Raw genomic sequence first — 22521 nt, 5'->3', positions numbered from 1 at the left:
CTGCGGACTCAACCGCAAATGTGAAACTAGCCTTACTAGGGTGTGCAATGAGACATGTAGCTAAACCCCCTGTCTTCTTTATGAAAAAGAAGCTGTAAAGTTCTAACCTTCTTTTGCTTGTAGATGAGACAGGAAAGGGTGAAACAATAGGATGCAATAACAAGAGCATTTCAGAATATATAACTGCACAGTGCATAAAATACAGATAGTCTGCAAAACACAGTAATATACAGGTAACATGAGGTAATACAAGCTGATGATTACCTACTTATTACAGCAAACATACCTATAAACACAGGACTGTAACACATAGATAGTGCTTACCAAATATGCTTAGGGCAGGCTGTTCAAGGAACATGAAGAAAAACAAGTGGTGTGTTTTTCTCCTCAGAAGCAATGGCTGCTGTTCCCTTCACAGTGTCATAATAAGACCACAATGCAACAGGAACAATCCCACAATGCCGTAGGAACTTCCCATAATACATTGCAAATTAAACTAGAATGTAAATATTAAACCACCAGCAGATGGTGCTGTTACCTTACAATATAAAATATAGGCAGGATTAATACACACAAAAAATACAATGTTTGTAATAACGGAGGTCTAAGGGGTAAGGTTTCTCCTTGTGGAGAGTGACATACCAGCTCAGGCTTGTCAAGGTAAGGAGGCTTCTTCACCATGCAATGCTCCTCTGGGAAATGTAATATGTAAATTGCCTCTTCAGAGAAAAAGAGGACTTGAACTCTATAGCGCTATAAAGTTCAAGTCCCCTTTTTCTCTGAATAGGCAATTTGCATATTAAATTTAACAGAGGAGCATTGCATGGCGAATAAGCCTCCTTACTTTGACAAGCCAGAGCTGGTATGTCACTCTCCACAAGGAGAAACCTTTCCCCTTAGACCTCAGTCCAGAGCCTCTCACCTAGCCAAATCAGTTCTCATGCTTCGCACTGACGAGGGCCAAAAGGCCAAAACATGGTGTCTGCGAATTGAGATACTAATTTGGCTCTTATTCTAAGTCATATTACAAGAATCGTTAAAGGGTTGATTGTGACTTGTAGGATCGCTACTTCCAACAGGTGGTGCTATAGAGTTCAAGCCCTCTTTTTCTCTGAAGAGGCAATTTGCATATTAAATTTCCCACCGGAGCATTGCACGTCGAATAAGCCTCCTTACCTTGACAAGCCAGAGCTGGTATGTCACTCTCCACAAGGAGAAACCTTACCCCTTAGACCTCAGTCCAGAGCCTCTCACCTAGCCAAATCAGTTCTCATGCTTCGCACTGACGAGGGCCAACAGCCCAAAACACCGTGTCTGCGAATTGAGATACTAATTTGGCTTTTATCCTAAGTCATATTGCAAGACTCGTTAAAGGGTTGATTATGACTTGTAGGATCGCTACTTCCAACAGGTGGCTCTATAGAGTTTAAGTCCTCTTTTTCTCTGAAGAGGTAATTTGCATATTAAATTTCCCACCGGAGCTTTGCATGGCAAATAAGCCTCCATACCTTGACAAGCCAGAGCTGGTATATCACTCTTCACAAGGAGAAACTTTACCCCTTAGACCTCAGTCCATAGCCTCTCACCTAGCCAAATTAGTTCTCATGCTTCACACTGACGAGGGCCAACAAGCCAAAACACCGTGTCTGCGAATTGAGATACTGATTTGGCTCTTATCCTAACTCATATTGCAAGGCTCATTAAAGGGTTGATTGTGACATGCAGGATCCCTACTTCCAACAGGTGTCACTATAGAGTCCAAGTCCTCTTTTTCTCTGAAGAGGCAATTTGAATATGTAATAACAGTGACATAAAAAATATGACTAAACTTTAGATAGCAATTATATTGCTGGACAGAACACCCTATATGCATGAGTACCCCTGTATACACTAGTATTACACCCATGGCTTCTACTACCTGATTTCTGTTTCTATGTCATGGCTTTCATAACAGTTACCTTCCGTTGAATTTGCATTTGCCTTGACACATACAGTACATCTAAATTAGCCTGTTGCAACCTTGGCCAGATCTGTGCCTTGCCATAATTCTGTCTCTGAGCTCCTTGGTCAGTTCCTTAGACCTCATGAGTCTCATTTGGGGTTTTAATACTTTCCGTACCCAGTATATATTGCTCACCCACATACTAGAACGATTACATGTTCTTGGGTGCATTTCTTTGCTATATAATCCTTGAAAAACTTATTTAAAAATGTATAAGTAATATATTTCTCATCCATAGCGTATTAGGTCTTCTTGGGTGCATTTTGGTGGTATCTAACTCTTCAAAAAAGTGTTCAAAATTTTTCTAGGATTATATATGAAGTATTACATGTTCTTGGTTAGATTTCGGTGGTATCTAAACTTCGAAAAAAAGTTCACAAGTGAATCTGCATTATATTGCTCCTCCATATACTATTACATGTTCTTGGGTCCATTTAGTTGTTAAGAAACCCTCAAAAAGCTTGTTTAAGAATTTATCGGTATTTCATTTCTCATAAATATTGGTATATAACCCTCAGATGTGCATAGCCTTTATGAGTGTAGGAGTGCATGACATGACAATTTTAATAGAATGTGTATGAAGCCCTCCTTTATGTCTAATACAGTGTGTATCTGAGTTCCTAATTTTTCGCAATTCTTGCTTCCTTCATAAATGAAACTTATTTAAAGACAACAATTTTGGTTTATTTAAATGATTCTTAACATTTTTTTTCCTGTAAAAAAAATTTCTTGTCAGTTTGGAGTGTTTTATTGTCACTCCTTAACCCCTTTCCATCCTTAGATGTACAGTTACAGCTAAATTGGGCTCCCTCTGTTTTTTGCAGCATTTTTCTGGCACACGCTGTTAGGGTTGGCGGAACGCACCACGTTTATATATATATATATATATATATATATATTGAGTAGTAGGTGCGTCCGCAACCCGGGGTCCACCGTGCAGGAGAGAACCTGCTGCTAGTAAAAGACAGTACTATATGGCGGTATAAGCGAACTCTGTTACTTCACAGATTCGCTTGAGAAAGAGAAAGCTGTGCCCTGTTAACCTCACGGAGGAACAGCTACCTAATAGAGCCGACAGTGGTCATGCAGTCAGCATAACACACACAAAACTCCTCACTGGAGGTGCCGGTATTCTAGGGGCTTATTTCAGCCAAACCCTAAATCCACATACACAAACTCCTCACCAGAGGTGCCGGTATTCTAGGGGCTTATTTCAGCCGAACCCTGACCACATGCAAGAATGACCACACTGGCGGTGAGCTCATAACTTAGGTTAATACTAGCGCATGGCCATGCGGCCATGCAAACCTTTTATAGCTACAGCAACTTTAGTGTTATGATCCCAGTGGCTTAGGATCACAAATCTAACCAGCTAAGTCAGAGACAATAGGACGAGCTCTGGGGATGTGGTAACTGGACTGACCGCAAAGCTGATCCTAACCAAACACACTAAAGGTAGCCGTGGAATGTTTCCTGAAATCCTAGACGTCTCTTCACGGCCCGAGAAACTGACTACCCCTAGAGATAAAGTAAGACCTCACTTGCCTCAGAGAAATAACCCCAAAGAAATAGAACAGCCCCCCACAAATAATAACGGTGAGTTAAGAGGAAAAGACAAACGCAGAGATGAAACAGGTTAAGCAAATGAGGCCCGCTAACACTAGATAGCAGAAAATAGCAAGGGATCTGTGCGGTCAGTAAAAAACCCTATACAAAAATATCCACGCAGAGAATGCGAGAACCCCCACACCAACTAACAATGTGGGGGGAGCAACTCAGCACCCCAGAGCTACCAGCAAGCAGAGAAATGACATATTAGCAAGCTGGACAAAACTCATAATATTCTAGGAACATATTGAACACAGATGAGCAAGAATAAGCAAACAGAACTTAGCTTCTCTTGAAGAGACTGGTAACGGATGTAGACAGGAGCAAACAGAATAGCACTGAATACAACGACAGCAGGCATAGACTGAGATTCCAAGTGAGCTTAAATAGAAAACCAGCCCACAGATAACGAGACAGCTGATGCCAGTCACAAACCTGCAGAAAGACAGCACTCACACAGTACCACTTGTGACCACAAGAGGGAGCCCAGAAATAGAGTTCACAACAGTACCCCCCCCTTGAGGAGGGGTCACCGAACCCTCATCAAAACCCCCAGGGCGATCAGGACGAGCCACATGGAAGGCACGAACCAAATCGGCCGCATGAACATCAGAGGCGACAACCCAGGAATTATCCTCCTGCCCATAGCCCTTCCACTTAACCAAATACTGAAGCCTCTGTCTAGAAATACGAGAATCCAAGATCTTCTCCACCACGTACTCCAATTCGCCCTCCACCAGCACCGGGGCAGGGGGCTCAACAGAAGGAACCACAGGCACCACATACCTCCACAACAAAGACCTATGGAACACGTTATGAATGGCAAACGACACTGGGAGGTCCAAACAAAATGACACCGGGTTAAGGATTTCCAAAATCTTATAAGGACCGATGAAGCGAGGCTTGAATTTAGGAGAGGAAACCTTCATAGGAACATACCGAGAAGACAGCCATACCAAATCCCCAACACGAAGTCGGGGACCCACACCGCGACGGCGGTTGGCAAAGCGCTGAGCCGTCTCCTGTGACAACTTCAAATTGTCCACCACATGGTTCCAAATCTGCTGCAACCTATCCACCACAGAATCCACCCCAGGACAGTCAGAAGGTTCAACCTGACCCGAAGAAAAACGAGGATGAAAACCAGAATTGCAGAAAAAAGGCGAAACCAAAGTAGCAGAACTAGCCCAATTATTAAGGGCAAACTCGGCCAATGGCAAACAAGTCACCCAATCATCCTGATCAGCAGAAACAAAACATCTTAAATAAGTTTCCAAGGTCTGATTAGTTCGCTCGGTTTGGCCATTCGTCTGAGGATGGAAGGCCGACGAAAAAGACAAATCAATGCCCATCTTAGCACAAAAGATCCGCCAAAATCTGGACACAAACTGGGATCCTCTGTCAGACACAATATTTTCAGGGATGCCGTGCAAGCGAACCACATTCTGAAAAAATAGAGGAACCAAATCGGAGGAGGAAGGCAACTTAGGCAAGGGCACCAAATGGACCATTTTAGAAAAACGATCACACACCACCCAGATGACAGACATTCTCTGAGAGACTGGAAGATCCGAAATAAAATCCATGGAAATGTGCGTCCAAGGCCTCTTCGGGACAGGCAAAGGCAAAAGCAAACCGCTGGCACGAGAACAGCAAGGCTTAGCCCGAGCACAAATCCCACAGGACTGCTCAAAGGAACACACATCCCGCGACAAGGAAGGCCACCAGAAGGACCTAGCCACCAAATCCCTGGTACCAAAAATCCCAGGATGGCCTGCCAACACTGAAGAATGAACCTCGGAAACAACTCTGCTGGTCCATCTATCTGGGACAAACAGTCTCTCTGGTGGGCAACGGTCAGGCTTATCCGCCTGAAATTTCTGCAGCACTCGTCGCAAATCTGGGGAAATGGCAGACAAAATCACTCCCTCTCTGAGGATACCAGCCGGCTCTGAAACTCCCGGAGAGTCAGGCACAAAACTCCTAGAAAGAGCATCAGCCTTCACGTTCTTCAAACCAGGCAGGTACGAGACCACAAAATCGAAACAGGAGAAAAACAACGACCAACGAGCCTGTCTAGGATTCAGCCGCTTGGCAGACTCGAGATAAATCAGATTTTTGTGATCAGTCAAGACCACGACACGATGCTTAGCTCCCTCGAGCCAAACTCACCACTCCTCAAATGCCCACTTCATAGCCAACAACTCCCGATTATCAACATCATAATTCCGCTCGGCAGGCGAAAACTTTCTTGAAAAGAAAGCACAAGGCTTCATCACAGAGCCATCAGAGCTTCTCTGCGACAAAACAGCCCCTGCTCCAATCTCAGAAGCATCAACCTTGACCTGAAAAGGAAGAGAGACATCAGGCTGACACAAAACTGGAGCCGAAGAAAACCGGCGCTTCAGCTCCCGAAAGGCTTCCACGGCCGCAGGAGACCAATTAGTCACATCAGAACCCTTCTTGGTCAAATCCGTCAAGGGTTTAACCACGCCAGAAAAATTAGCAAAGAAGCGACGGTAAAAATTAGCAAAACCCAAGAACTTCTGAAGACTCTTAACAGATGTAGACTGAGTCCAGTCATGAATAGCCTGGACCTTGACTGGGTCCATCTCAATAGTAGAAGGAGAAAAAATAAAACCCAAAAAGGAAACCTTCTGTACTCCGAAGAGACATTTTGAGCCTTTCACAAATAAGGCATTAGCACGCAGGACCTGAAATACCATCCTGACCTGCCTCACATGGGACTCCCAGTCCTCAGAAAAGACCAAAATGTCATCCAGATACACAATCATAAATTTATCCAGATATTCTCGGAAGATGTCATGCATGAAGGACTTGGAACACAGAAGGAGCATTAGAGAGTCCAAAAGGCATCACCAAGTACTCAAAATGGCCCTCGGGCGTATTAAATGCTGTTTTCCATTCATCCCCCTGCTTAATACGCACAAGGTTATACGCACCACGAAGATCTATCTTGGTGAACCAACTGGACCCCTTAATCCGAGCAAACAGATCAGATAATAATGGCGAAGGATACTGAAATTTGACCGTGATTTTATTTAGAAGATGATAATCTATACAAGGTCTCAGAGAACCATCCTTCTTGGCCACAAAAAAGAATCCAGCACCAAGAGGGGAGGAGGACGGGCGAATATGTCCCTTCTCTAAAGACTCCTTTATATAACTCCGCATTGCGGCATGTCCCGGTACAGACAAATTAAAAAGTCGTCCCTTGGGGAACTTACTACCAGGAATCAAATTTATAGCACAATCACAATCCCTGTGAGGAGGCAGGGCACCGGATCTGGGCTCATCAAATACATCCTGGTAGTCCGACAAAAACTCAGGGACCTCAGAAGGAGTGGAAGAAGCAATTGACACCAAAGGAGCATCGCCATGAATCCCCTGGCAACCCCAACTTGAAACAGACATAGCTTTCCAATCCAGAACTGGATTATGGGCCTGCAGCCATGGCAGACCCAAAACGACAACATCATGCAGATTATGCAGCACAAGAAAGCGAATCACCTCCTGATGTACAGGAGTCATGCACATGGTCACTTGAGTCCAATACTGAGGCTTATTCTCAGCCAATGGTGTAGCATCAATACCCCTCAGTGGAATAGGGAATTCCAAAGGCTCCAGGACAAAACCACAGCGCCTGGCAAACGACACATCCATCTGGTTCAGGGCAGCACCCGGATCCACAAAAGCCATAACCGAGTAGGATGACAAAGAACAAATTAAAGTAACAGACAAAATGAATTTAGGCTGTATAGTACCAACGGTGACAGATTTAGCGATTTTTTTTTTTTTTTTTTTTTTTTTTTACGCGCTTAGAGCATGCTGAGATAACATGAGTTGAATCACCACAGTAAAAGCACAACCCATTTTGATGTCTATGATTTTGCCGCTCAATTCTGGTCAGAATTCGGTCACATTGCACAGACTCAGGTCTCTGTTCAGAAAACACCACCAGATGGTGCGTAGATTTGCGCTCCCGCAAACGCCGATCAATCTGAATGGCCAAAGCCATTGAGTCATTCAGACTTGCAGGCGTAGGGAACCCCACCATAACATTCTTAATGGCTTCAGAAAGACCTTCTCTGAAATTTGCAGCCAGGGCACACTCATTCCATTGAGTAAGCACCGACCATTTCCGAAATTTTTGACAATACACCTCAGCTTCATCCTGGCCCTGAGAGAGAGCCAGCAAGGCCTTTTCTGCCTGGTTCTCAAGATTCGGTTCCTCATAAAGCAGTCCAAGCGCCAGAAAAAACGCATCCACATTCAGCAATGCAGGATCTCCTGGCGCCAGGGAGAAAGCCCAATCTTGAGGGTCGCCGCGTAACAAGGAGATAACAATTTTAACTTGCTGAGCGGAATCACCAGAGGAACGAGGTCTCAAAGAAAGAAATAATTTACAATTATTCTTAAAATTCAGAAACCCAGATCTATCTCCAGAAAAAAAACTCAGGAATAGGTACTTTTGGCTCAGACATAGGACTGTGAACAACAAAATCCTGAATGCTTTGCACCCTTGCAGCAAGATGATCCACACTAGAAGTCAGACTCTGAATATCCATGTGCAGCTGAACTCAAAGCCACCCAGAGATTAAGGGGATGAGAGAAGCTGGACAGACTGCAGCAAAGGGAGAGGAAAAAAAAAAATTGTACTCAGGACTTCTCTTATCCCACTTCTGCGATGCATTAAACACTTTTTATGGCCTGCTGTACTGTTATGATCCCAGTGGCTTAGGATCACAAATCTAACCAGCTAAGTCAGAGACAATAGGACGAGCTCTGGGGATGTGGTAACTGGACTGACCGCAAAGCTGATCCTAACCAAACACACTAAAGGTAGCCGTGGAATGTTTCCTGAAATCCTAGACGTCTCTTCACTGTCATGATTCCCCAATGGCATGGGAACATCAGAAACACAAAATAACAGACTAGCCCTCGGGTGATGGAAACTCAAGCTGAACGTGACCTAAATCTACCACACAATTAACAGTAGCCAGGAAGCATTCCTACGGCTGCCTAGATGCCATGCGCCAGCCGGAGAACTAACTACGCCTGGAAGAGGAAGGAACAGACCTGGCTTACCTCTAGTGAAATTCCCCAAAGATGATAGTAGCCCCCACATATATTAACGGTGAGTTCAGAGGAAAAGACATACACAGTATGAAGGTAGATTTAGCAAAGCGAGGTCCACTTACTAGATAGAGGAAGGATACAAAAGAGGACTTCACGGTCAGCTGAAAAACCCTTTCAAAAACCCATCCTGAAATTACTTTAAGACTCCTGTGTCAACTCATGACACAGGAGTGGCAATTTCAGTCCACAAGAGCTTCCAGTAACTGGAAATGACAAACTGTAAACTGGACAAAAAATACAAAACAAAAAGGACAAGAGTCCACTTAGCTGATCAGCAGACTGGTAGCAGGAACATGCAACTGAAAGACTCAGGTTACAATGATGACCGGCAAGGAAGTGACTGGAGAGCAAGGCTAAATAGGGAACTCCCAAAACTGATGGAAGCAGGTGAGCTGAGGCAGAAAAGAACACACAAGTCTCCAGTACCACCAGCCACCACTAGGGGAGCCCAAAAAGCGGATCACAACACTTCACTGCCTGAGAAACTGACTACCCCTAGAGATAAAGTAAGACCTCACTTGCCTCAGAGAAATAACCCCAAAGAAATAGAACAGCCCCCCACAAATAATAACGGTGAGTTAAGAGGAAAAGACAAACGCAGAGATGAAACAGGTTAAGCAAATGAGGCTCACTGTTGTGAAATTGGATTCTGGGCTCCCCCGGTGGCCACTTGTGGAATTGTACTTGTGTGCATCATCCCCTCTGTTCACCTGCTCCTATCAGGATGTGGGAGTCGCTATATAACCTTGCTCCTCTGTCAGTTTCATGCCGGTCAACAATGTAATCAGAAGCCTTCTGTGCATGTTCCTGCTACTAGACAACTCCTAGCTAAGTTGGACTTTTGTCCTTGTGTGTTTTTGCATTTTGTTCCTGTTCACAGCTGCTGTTTCGTTACTGTGTCTGGAAAGCTCTTGTGAGCGGAAATTGCCACTCTGGTGTTATGAGTTAATGCTAGAGTCTTAAAGTAATTTCTGGATGGTGTTTTGATAGGGTTTTCTGCTGACCATGAAAGTGCCCTTTCTGTCTTCATGCTATCTAGTAAGCGGACCTCGATTTTGCTAAACCTATTTTCATACTACGTTTGTCATTTCATCTAAAATCACCGCCAATATATGTGGGGGCCTCTGTCTGCCTTTTGGGAAAATTTCTCTAGAGGTGAGCCAGGACTGTCTTTTCCTCTGCTAGGATTAGGTAGTTCTCCGGCTGGCGCTGGGCATCTAGGGATAAAAAACGTAGGCATGCTACCCGGCCACTTCTAGTTGTGCGGCAGGTTTAGTTCATGGTCAGTATAGTTTCCATCTTCCAAGAGCTAGTTCTCATATATGCTGGGCTATGTTCTCTCGCCATTGAGAATCATGACAGTTTGACCGGCCCAAAAAGGGTTAAATTACTGGCTGAGAAAGGAGAGAAAAAAGAAGTCTGCTACAATTTTTTTTTTTTTTTTTTTCCCTCTAGTTCTGAGTGTGCTCTTAATTGAATCACTTGCTAGTTTGCCTATGCTGCAGCCTTCCTCTCTTTCTCTTCTTCTAATCCTTGAATGGCTCTGTGTTCACCTGTTTCAAATGGATCTTCAGAGTGTAGCTACAGGTTTGAATAATCTCGCCACAAAGGTACAAAATTTGCAAGATTTTGTTGTTCATGCACCTATGTCTGAGCCTAGAATTCCTTTGCCTGAATTCTTCTCGGGGAATAGATCTCACTTTCAAAATTTTAAAAATAATTGCAAATTGTTTTTGTCCCTGAAGTCTCGCTCTGCCGGAGACCCTGCACAGCAGGTCAGGATTGTAATTTCCTTGCTCCGGGGCGACCCTCAGGACTGGGCTTTTGCATTGGCACCAGGGGATCCTGCGTTGCTCAATGTGGATGCGTTTTTTCTGGCCTTGGGGTTGCTTTATGAGGAACCTCATTTAGAGCTTCAGGCGGAAAAGGCCTTGATGTCCTTGTCTCAGGGGCAAGATGAAGCTGAAATATACTGCCAAAAATTCCGCAAATGGTCTGTGCTTACTCAGTGGAATGAGTGCGCCCTGGCGGCGATTTTCAGAGAAGGTCTCTCTGATGCCATTAAGGATGTTATGGTGGGGTTCCCTGTGCCTGCGAGTCTGAATGAGTCCATGACGATGGCTATTCAGATCGATAGGCGTCTGCGGGAGCGCAAACCTGTGCACCATTTGGCGGTGTCTACTGAGAAAACGCCAGAAAATATGCAATGTGATAGAATTCTGTCCAGAAGCGAGCGGCAGAATTTTAGACGAAAAAATGGGTTGTGCTTCTATTGTGGTGATTCAACTCATGTTATATCAGCATGCTTTAAGCGTACTAAGAAGCCTGACAAGTCTGTTTCAATTAGCACTTTACAGTCTAAGTTTATTCTATCTGTGACCCTGATTTGTTCTTTGTCATCTATTACCGCGGACGCCTATGTCGACTCTGGCGCTGCTTTGAGTCTTATGGATTGGTCCTTTGCCAAACGCTGTGGGTATGATTTGGAGCCATTGGAGGCTCCGATACCTCTGAAAGGGATTGACTCCACCCCATTGGCTAGTAATAAACCACAATACTGGACACAAGTGACTATGCGTGTTAATCCGGATCACCAGGAGGTTATTCACTTTCTGGTGCTGTATAATCTACATGATGTTTTGGTGCTGGGATTGCCATGGCTGCAATCTCATAACCCAGTCCTCGACTGGAGAGCTATGTCTGTGTTAAGCTGGGGATGTAAAGGAACTCATGGGGACGTACCTTTGGTTTCCATTTCATCATCTATTCCCTCTGAGATTCCTGAATTCTTGTCTGACCTTCTTGACGTTTTTGAAGAACCCAAGGTTGGTTCACTACCTCCGCACCGGGAGTGCGATTGTGCCATAGACTTGATCCCGGGTAGTAAATACCCTAAGGGTCGTTTATTTAATCTGTCTGTGCCTGAACACGCGGCTATGCGAGAATATATAAAGGAGTCCTTGGAAAAGGGACATATTCGTCCTTCGTCATCTCCCTTAGGAGCCGGTTTTTTCTTTGTGTCTAAGAAAGACGGCTCTTTGAGGCCGTGTATTGATTATCGACTTTTGAATAAAATCACGGTTAAATATCAATATCCGTTACCACTGCTTACTGATTTGTTTGCTCGTATAAAGGGGGCCAAGTGGTTCTCTAAGATTGATCTCCGTGGGGCGTATAATTTGGTGCGAATCAAGCAGGGGGATGAGTGGAAAACCGCATTTAATACGCCCGAGGGCCATTTTGAGTATTTGGTGATGCCTTTTGGTCTTTCAAATGCCCCTTCAGTCTTCCAGTCCTTTATGCATGACATTTTCCGCGATTATTTGGATAAATTTATGATTGTGTATCTGGATGATATTCTGATTTTTTCGGATGACTGGGACTCTCATGTCCAGCAGGTCAGGAGGGTTTTTCAGGTTTTGCGGTCTAATTCCTTGTGTGTGAAGGGTTCTAAGTGTGTTTTTGGGGTTCAAAAGATTTCCTTCTTGGGATACATTTTTTCCCCCTCTTCCATCGAGATGGATCCTGTCAAGGTTCAGGCTATTGGTGATTGGACGCAACCCTCTTCTCTTAAGAGTCTTCAGAAATTTTTGGGCTTTGCTAACTTTTATCGTCGATTTATTGCTGGTTTTTCTGATGTTGTAAAACCATTGACTGATTTGACTAAGAAGGGTGCTGATGTTGCTGATTGGTCCCCTGATGCTGTGGAGGCCTTTCGGGAGCTCAAGCGCCGCTTTTCTTCCGCCCCAGTGTTGCGTCAGCCTGATGTTGCTCTTCCTTTTCAGGTTGAGGTCGACGCTTCTGAAATCGGAGCTGGGGCGGTGCTGTCGCAGAGAAGTTCCGACTGCTCCGTGATGAGACCTTGTGCCTTTTTTTCCCGTAAATTTTCGCCCGCCGAGCGGAATTATGATATTGGGAATCGGGAGCTTTTGGCCATGAAGTGGGCTTTTGAGGAGTGGCGTCACTGGCTTGAGGGGGCCAGACATCAGGTGGTGGTATTGACTGACCACAAAAATTTAATTTACCTTGAGTCTGCCAGGCGCCTGAATCCTAGACAGGCGCGCTGGTCGTTGTTTTTCTCTCGGTTTAATTTTGTGGTGTCTTACCTACCGGGTTCTAAGAATGTTAAGGCGGATGCCCTTTCTAGGAGTTTTGAGCCTGACTCCCCTGGTAATTCTGAGCCCACAGGTATCCTTAAAGATGGAGTGATATTGTCTGCCGTTTCTCCAGACCTGCGGCGGGCCTTGCAGGAGTTTCAGGCGGATAGACCTGATCGTTGCCCACCTGGTAGACTGTTTGTTCCTGATGATTGGACCAGTAGAGTCATCTCTGAGGTTCATTCTTCTGCGTTGGCAGGTCATCCTGGAATCTTTGGTACCAGGGATTTGGTGGCAAGGTCCTTCTGGTGGCCTTCCCTGTCACGAGATGTGCGAGGCTTTGTGCAGTCTTGTGACGTTTGTGCTCGGGCCAAGCCTTGTTGTTCTCGGGCTAGTGGATTGTTGTTACCCTTGCCTATCCCGAAGAGGCCTTGGACGCACATCACGATGGATTTTATTTCGGATCTGCCTGTTTCTCAGAAGATGTCTGTCATCTGGGTGGTGTGTGACCGTTTCTCTAAGATGGTCCATCTGGTTCCCTTGCCTAAGTTGCCTTCTTCTTCCGAGTTGGTTCCTCTGTTTTTTCAAAATGTTGTTCGTTTGCATGGTATTCCGGAGAATATCGTTTCTGACAGAGGGACCCAATTCGTGTCTAGATTTTGGCGGGCATTCTGTGCTAGGATGGGCATAGATTTGTCTTTTTCGTCTGCTTTCCATCCTCAGACTAATGGCCAGACCGAGCGGACTAATCAGACCTTGGAGACATATTTGAGGTGTTTTGTGTCTGCGGATCAGGATGATTGGGTTGCTTTTTTGCCTTTGGCGGAGTTCGCCCTCAATAATCGGGCCAGCTCTGCCACCTTGGTGTCCCCGTTTTTCTGTAATTCGGGGTTTCATCCTCGATTTTCCTCCGGTCAAGTGGAATCTTCGGATTGTCCTGGAGTGGATGCTGTGGTGGAGAGGTTGCATCAGATTTGGGGGCAGGTGGTGGACAATTTGAAGTTGTCCCAGGAGAAGACTCAGCTTTTTGCCAACCGCCGTCGTCGTGTTGGTCCTCGGCTTTGTGTTGGGGACTTGGTGTGGTTGTCTTCTCGTTTTGTCCCTATGAGGGTTTCTTCTCCTAAGTTTAAGCCTCGGTTCATCGGCCCGTACAAGATATTGGAGATTCTTAACCCTGTGTCCTTCCGTTTGGACCTCCCTGCATCCTTTTCGATTCATAATGTTTTTCATCGGTCATTGTTGTGCAGGTATGAGGTACCGGCTGTGCCTTCCGTTGAGCCTCCTGCTCCGGTGTTGGTTGAGGGTGAGTTGGAGTACGTTGTGGAAAAGATCTTAGACTCTCGTGTTTCCAGACGGAAACTCCAGTATCTGGTCAAATGGAAGGGATACGGTCAGGAGGATAATTCTTGGGTCACTGCCTCTGATGTTCATGCCTCCGATCTTGTCCGTGCCTTTCATAGGGCTCATCCTGATCGCCCTGGTGGTTCTGGTGAGGGTTCGGTGCCCCCTCCTTGAGGGGGGGGTACTGTTGTGAAATTGGATTCTGGGCTCCCCCGGTGGCCACTTGTGGAATTGTACTTGTGTGCATCATCCCCTCTGTTCACCTGCTCCTATCAGGATGTGGGAGTCGCTATATAACCTTGCTCCTCTGTCAGTTTCATGCCGGTCAACAATGTAATCAGAAGCCTTCTGTGCATGTTCCTGCTACTAGACAACTCCTAGCTAAGTTGGACTTTTGTCCTTGTGTGTTTTTGCATTTTGTTCCTGTTCACAGCTGCTGTTTCGTTACTGTGTCTGGAAAGCTCTTGTGAGCGGAAATTGCCACTCTGGTGTTATGAGTTAATGCTAGAGTCTTAAAGTAATTTCTGGATGGTGTTTTGATAGGGTTTTCTGCTGACCATGAAAGTGCCCTTTCTGTCTTCATGCTATCTAGTAAGCGGACCTCGATTTTGCTAAACCTATTTTCATACTACGTTTGTCATTTCATCTAAAATCACCGCCAATATATGTGGGGGCCTCTGTCTGCCTTTTGGGAAAATTTCTCTAGAGGTGAGCCAGGACTGTCTTTTCCTCTGCTAGGATTAGGTAGTTCTCCGGCTGGCGCTGGGCATCTAGGGATAAAAAACGTAGGCATGCTACCCGGCCACTTCTAGTTGTGCGGCAGGTTTAGTTCATGGTCAGTATAGTTTCCATCTTCCAAGAGCTAGTTCTCATATATGCTGGGCTATGTTCTCTCGCCATTGAGAATCATGACAGCTCACTAACACTAGATAGCAGAAAATAGCAAGGGATCTGTGCGGTCAGTAAAAAACCCTATACAAAAATATCCACGCAGAGAATGCGAGAACCCCCACACCAACTAACGATGTGGGGGGAGCAACTCAGCACCCCAGAGCTACCAGCAAGCAGAGAAATGACATATTAGCAAGCTGGACAAAACTCATAATATTCTAGGAACATATTGAACACAGATGAGCAAGAATAAGCAAACAGAACTTAGCTTCTCTTGAAGAGACTGGTAACGGATGTAGACAGGAGCAAACAGAATAGCACTGAATACAACGACAGCAGGCATAGACTGAGATTCCAAGTGAGCTTAAATAGAAAACCAGCCCACAGATAACGAGACAGCTGATGCCAGTCACAAACCTGCAGAAAGACAGCACTCACACATTACCACTTGTGACCACAAGAGGGAGCCCAGAAATAGAGTTCACAACACTTTAGGACCTTCCTAGAGGACCAATGGGAGCTGCTACAGTACCTGAGCAACTACAGGAACTTCTTAGAGGACTAATGGGAGCTGCTGCAGTACCTGAGCATGTGACCCCCGACTTCCAATGAGAGGTCTTACCCTGGGCATGCTCAGAAGGGGAAAAGCAGGACTTAGTCCCAGAGATGCCTGCTCGCCACTGACCAGTACTGGCTACAATGGCTGAGCCTGGAAAGGCAGCAGTAATCATCCGAACCGTATCAGGCTGAGCTAGACGCTGGGACCGACGTCTCAACTGAGCAGGCTCCACTGTGGCTGGAGAAGAATGGGAGACCGCAGCAGAGATGGTTCAAGATTCCCCCTGTGCAGAGGTGGGAACTCGACCCCTAACACACGTCAGCTGATTTGAACAGCTAACATGTTCCCGGTAACAGCAGCGAGTGGAATTGCTATCCACCCATGGCTGTTAACATGAGTAATGCAGCGGTGCCCTTACTGTGCAGTGATGAGGAAGTGACCCAGAAAAGTTCAAAGTAAACATAGTTTTAATTTCCAAAAACTCACAAACAAAACAAACGGTATCGTCCGGATCGCAGCCGGGAAACAACACAGTCTGTAAATGTGTCTTGTTGCCAAGGGCGACTGCACCACCGTATCACGCTATGGGGTGCCAGGAGTTCGCTCTGCTTGGTTCTATGTTCCCTTACACAGGCTGAGCTTTTTCAGAGCCGACTGCTCTGCAACTTGCAAACTCCACACTGACACACCCAAACCTCTGCTGCAAGGGCTCTTACAAGAACATGTGGCTGTAGGCCACATGGAAAACCCAGCCCAGGGAGGAAATGGACCGCCCTAATACCTTCCTATAGTCTGTTTAAAAAATAAAAGCCCATGACTGGTTTTCCTAAACCTGCCTTGGATAAATAGCTTGCCCAAAGCCAACACTCACTTTTAATCTGCATTGCAATTACAGCTATGCCTGTGAGTGCAATGCACTCCCATTTCCTCAATATGCTTGTGTGCGCATCTTGATCGCAGCTTCTAGTCTCCCATGGAGACTATTGAAGCAAGTGTAAAGTAGAAATAATTTTTTTTAAGTATTAAAACAATAAAGAAATATAAAAGTTAAAATCACCCCCCATTGGCCCCATTAAAAATAAAACAATTACAAAAATATATAAAAATACACATATTTGAAATCGCCATGTCCAGAATCACCCAATCTATCAATATATAGAAATAATTTATCCGATCAGTAAAAGGCATAATGAGAAAAAAAATAAAAATTGCCAGAATTATGCTTTTTTTGGTGCAATTGCACTGTTAAACTTTGAAGCCACTGCTACAATAAACTATATAAGAGAACAGCCAGAAAACAAAATCCATTTAGTGTAAACATATTACCTGTCTTCTTGATAATGTTAGCCAAACAAGGAAGTGCATCCACGCAACATGTAAATATATGATTATTGGTAGCAACTTGTTTTTTGCTTGATGCTCAAGACATTTTGTTGAGTGTCATTCACCGACAGCTATTAGTTTTTCTGTAAATTAGGCTCAGAAACTCAAAAACTGGAGGCAACTTAATTTCTACCAAAGAAACTGCTGAGCGGTATACACTAGCGTCTTTTAACCCCTTAACAACCGCTGATACGCCTTTTAACAGTAGAAGTTAAGGGTACTTATTCCTCAGCGCCATTTTTTAATGGCACTAAGAAATAAGTGTATAGCGTCCCCCAGCGTCAGAAAATCTCCAGGGTGTCAGCTACCGGGGTAGTTGAGAACACTGGAGAACATGATTTGGGTAGTTTTTTACTGTCCACAGTCTCGTGATCGCCGTTATTCCTCGATTAATGGCGATCGTAAAAAAAAGTCTGCTTTTCCATTCATTACTCTCTCTGCTCTGATATGATCTAGCATACCAGAGGAGACAGAAATGGGGTCCCCCGAGACCCTCCTTGAACCTCCAGCTCCCCCTGCCCTTTGTGTAATTTTCCTGGAAGAAAATGATCTGCCGGCCGGCACCCGACAACAACAGGAGATTTTCAAACTGCTTAATTTTGATCACTGTGATAGACCCTATCACAGTGGTGAGAATAAAAGCAACAGCAAATCAAATCCCCCTTTGTCACCCCCTTAGTTAGGTAAAAATAATACAATTAAAAAATGTATTTATTTCCATTCTTAGCAGTTAGGGTTAGGGTAGGGGCTAGGGTTGGGGATAGGGTTAGATCTAGGGTTAGGTTTAGAGTTGGGAATAGAGCTAGGATTAGGGCTGGGCTAGGGTTAGGGTTGGGCTAGGATTAGGGTTGTGGGCTATGGTTCAAGGTGGGCTAGGGTTAGAGTTAGAGCTATGTTTAAGGTGGGGATAGGGTTAGGGCTTGGACTAGGGTTAGGGTTGAAGTTACAGCTATTGTTAGGGTTGTGCTAGGGTTAGGGTTGTGTTAGGGTTATGGTTGTGTTGGGGTTATGGTTGTGTTGGGGTTAGCGTTGTGTTGGGTTTACGGATGGGGTTAAGTGTGTGGTGTTGGGGTTAGGGTTGTGTTGAGGATAGGGTGGTGTTGGGTTTAGAGTTGTGTTGGGTAATGGTTGTGGTTAGGGTTGGGATTAGGGTTAGGGGTGTGTTGGGGTTTAGGCTGGGGTTAGGGCTGAGTTACAGTTGGAGTTAGAATTGGGGGGTTGCACTGTTAGGCACTCCAAACGTGACATGGTGCCCACCATTGATTCCAGCATATTTTGCATTCAAAAAGTCAAACGGTGCTGTTAATTTTTTCCTTCCACATTGCTTTAGTTCTCGTGAAGCACCTGAAGGGTTAATAAACTTTTTGAATGTAGTTTTACGCACCTTGAGGGGTACAGTTTTTAGAATGGTGTCTCTTTTGGGTATTTTCTGTCATATTGACCCCCAAACTCACTTCAAATGTGAGGTGGTCCCTAAAAAAACTTGTTTTGTAAATTTTGCTGGAAAAATGAGAAATCACTGGTTAGTTTTAACCTTTAAAACGTCCTAACAAAAAAAGTTTCCAAAATTGTGCTGATGTAAATGTTATTTATTAACTATTTTGTGTGACACCACCCTCTGATTTAAGGTTACAAAAATTAAAAGTTTGAAATTGCAACATTTTCAAAATTTTTGCCAAATTTCCATTTTTTAATAAATAAACGCAAGTCACATTGAAATTTTTTTACCACTAACATGAAGTACAATATATCACGAAAAAACAGCATCAGTCTCAGAATCAGTGGGATACGTGGAAGCGTTCCAGTGTTATGACTAGGGTTGAGCGAAACGGGTCGGCCATTTTCAGAAGTCGCCGACTTTTTGCAAAGTCGAGTTTCATGAAACCCGACCCAACCCCTGTGTGGGGTCGGCCATGAGGTCGGCAATCTTCTGAATCTGGTATCGGAATTCCGGTACCGAGTTCCGATATGTTTGCGATATCGGAAATTGGTATCGGAATCCACATTTAAGTGTAAAATAAAGAATTAAAATAAAAAATATTGATATACTCACCTCTCCGGAGGCCCCTGGACATCGCTGCTGGTAACCGGCAGCCTTCTTTGCTTAAGAATGAGCGCGTTCAGGGCCTTAGATGACGTCACGGCTTGTGATTGGTCGCGGCCGCCCATGTGACCGCCACGCGACCAATCACAAGCCGTGACGTAATTCTCAGGTCCTAAATTCCTAGAATTAGGAAGGGGCTGATTGATTGAGAAATTGAAGGAACTGTCAAGCTCGGTGGAGAAAGCCTAATGATATGGGGTTATTTCACAGCCAAAAGCATTGGATACATCACCAGGATTGATAGTGGTCTCAATGCTGAGCTATATGCGAGTATCCTAAAATATTATGAGCTACTTTGTATTCTCGAATACTATGGGTATGAAAAGGATGACATAGTGTTCCAGCAGACCAACAACATGCAGTATTCCTTGATATTTCCAAAGAAATTGTTCAAAGACAATGAAGCAGAGGTGCTGGATTGGCCCCCACAGTCCTCAGACCTCAACACGATTGATCAACCAGTATGCACCAACTTTGGGAACATGTAGAAGAGACCTTTGATCAAATCTAGGTCGAGATATGTTTGAATCTGTTGAAAGCAAGCCAAGAGGATTCAATATGCAAATTGTCTCTTCAGAGAGGAAGAGTACTTGAACTCTAGTACCACCTCTTTGAAGTAGCAATCCTACAAGTCAATATCGACCCTTTAATGAGCTTTGCAGTATAACTTAGGATTAGTGCTAAGCGAACATGCTTGAGTAATGGAGTATTTTCAGCATGCTCAAATACTATGTTTAAGTTGCCATGGCTGTATGTCTTGAGGCGGTTTGACAGCTGCAACACATGCATAAATTGCCTGTTTGTTAGGCAATCCCTGCATGTATTGCACTTGTTGAACAGACATGAGACATGCAGCCACAGAGATTCAAACATAGTATTTGAGCACACTGAAGATACTCTGTTAGAACCCGAGTGAGCTCGGATAGCACTTTATCCGAGCGTGTTTGCTCAACACTACTTGGGATAAAAGTCAAATCTAAATATCCTTGGCCCCTTACCAGCCTGAGAATACCAGCCCCAGCTGTCTGCTTTGGTATGTCTGGTTGTCAAAAATGGGAGGACCCCCACTTTTAAAAAAAACTAATAAAATTTAACAATGGCTTGGGATTAAATGAAATCTGTCAGCAGGTTTTTTATATGTAACCTGAGATCAGCATGATGTAGGAGTAGAGAGTTTGACTCCAGTTATGTGTCACACTAGGCTGTGTGTTAATAAAATCTGTGTTTTATCTGCATTCTGAGAACTGATAGATTTTTAGCAGTGAAAACAGATTGTATCAAAATAGAGCATGCAGACCAGCAAGTGACTCACCTCTAGAATCATGGTCTCTGTCCTTACATCATGCTGCACTCAGATTATTTAGCAAAACCTGGTGACAGATGCCCTTTGAAGCACAGGATCCAGCGCTGTAAGAGTATATCATTATTAGATTCATTTTTATGTAATACATGTATACAAATATTAAGAAGAACGTCTTAAACATTTACTTTATCTAAATATGCTGCATGTTTCCATTTCCAAGCACACAGATGATTCAGCTTTACTTGTCATTTAGCTCTGTTTTGGTTACATTGAAAACTTGCTGTTATGAAAAGGATAAAAAAATAAAAAAAATGCTTTTTGAAATTTAGATCACCTTGAGATATATCAAAGCCAACACACAGATCAGTCTGTTTAAACTATGCTGCCAGTGATCACATAAAAAGTTTCAAACATATTAGAGTTCGCAAATTTTCTCAGCGTACACTATGGGACATTTGATTAAAAAATGTCATTTTCAAAAACTAAAGTCCTTAAAAATCTCCACAATTCATGTATCTCATTAATTCATTAATATCTTTCATTTTGAGTATACTTCTGAATTAATGTGGAGTACCCTCTTTTAGTCATTCAGGAATAATTCCAATTACCAACTTTGTGCCACCAACCGAGGTTGGAATAGATGAATCAACTTGGCCATTGTTATTATTATAGATACTCACATGTCACACTATTAGACATTGGAATGAATAGCTTATGAGTTGTCCTGAGTAGATTTGACTGATTTTCACCTAAGCTAAATTACAACTCCTTCCCATATTTTAATTTAAACCATTATTGCAAATCTTCCTCTCAACTGAAAATCAAAGAGTCTTACTTATTTTATAAGTGTGACTTAATAACTTTCACCAGCTAATGCAGCAGTTGATCATGCATGAATGGAATATATGCGATTGTCTTTACTAAAATGAATTAGAAATTAGAGCGGACCACAGGACTTCTCCTCATCAGATCCTGCTGTCTCGTCTTTTCACATAGTTTGCTTGGCTATCTTCCAATTACTACATGATCAACATGATTACTGAAGAGTTCCAACTTTTGAGACCAAACAACAAAAGGCAAGCATAAGATAAAAGATGATTAAATATTTCACAGTAATTTCTTTTGAAGAACATTTCCATTTAAATGTATTCAATTTGCCTATTTTTATTGCAAAGGTCCTTTCAATATAGTCAGACACAGTAATGCAAAATAATTGGAGAACAAGTTGTGATAATAAAGGCATAAATCTATACAAAATTATAGTCAAGTTTGGCTTGGATTATAGAGTGCAATTGCTTAGTGGTGTGGTACTGTCACACTAATCAATAATTCAAAATTAGGGGACAAATTCCTCGGGTATGAACAGATGCACCAGAAGAAGGTAATCACATGGTGTTAGGGTGCCCATTCTGATTAGAAAAAAAACTTGAGTGATCCTGCAAATTATGGGGATAGCAACTCTTTATCTATAGTACATGTAGGACTTTCAGCTCCTTGCTAACAACAGTTGGAAAAAAAAGAATCAGGCATGTTGCATTTTCATATGCCAATCCTTTATTTCAACTTTATAAAGACTTTTTCTAGGGGCTTCAGCTCTGAGCAAAAGGCAAGATTCCAAAGAGGCTAATGGATGCTTATTTGCCTGTTTTTCAATAATGAAAATCTAACCTAACTCCTTAGCGACATATGATGTATTGGTATATCATATTCTGGTTCCAGTTCTTTCATGCAGGCTTATAAGTTGAACATGTTTTTTTTCAGAGCAGATGATATCTTTGTTATTCAGCCATCATCTGCCTCTATCAGAGATGGATAGAACAGAGCTCCACCAACAGTTGTTAACCTTTTAATTGCTGATGCCCAATGGTCCCCTCGCAACTCAATCATGGGACAATCTGAGGTCTGCTGAAGACCCTTGTTCCTCTCATGATGGTACTCCTGTGAAAACCAACATGTGGTTGGCAATCATAAGAGACCATTATTTTTGCTACAAACAACAATACCATGCCATTGCTGCAAAGAGTACAATAGTACAAAGACTAACAAATTTAAAAAATATAAAAAATAACAATT

Source organism: Ranitomeya variabilis, chromosome 5, assembly GCF_051348905.1.
Source record: "Ranitomeya variabilis isolate aRanVar5 chromosome 5, aRanVar5.hap1, whole genome shotgun sequence".
In the NCBI taxonomy this organism is placed as follows: Eukaryota; Metazoa; Chordata; class Amphibia; order Anura; family Dendrobatidae; genus Ranitomeya; species Ranitomeya variabilis.
The sequence above is the reverse complement of the archived record's forward strand: the minus strand, read 5'-3'. Positions refer to the sequence as shown.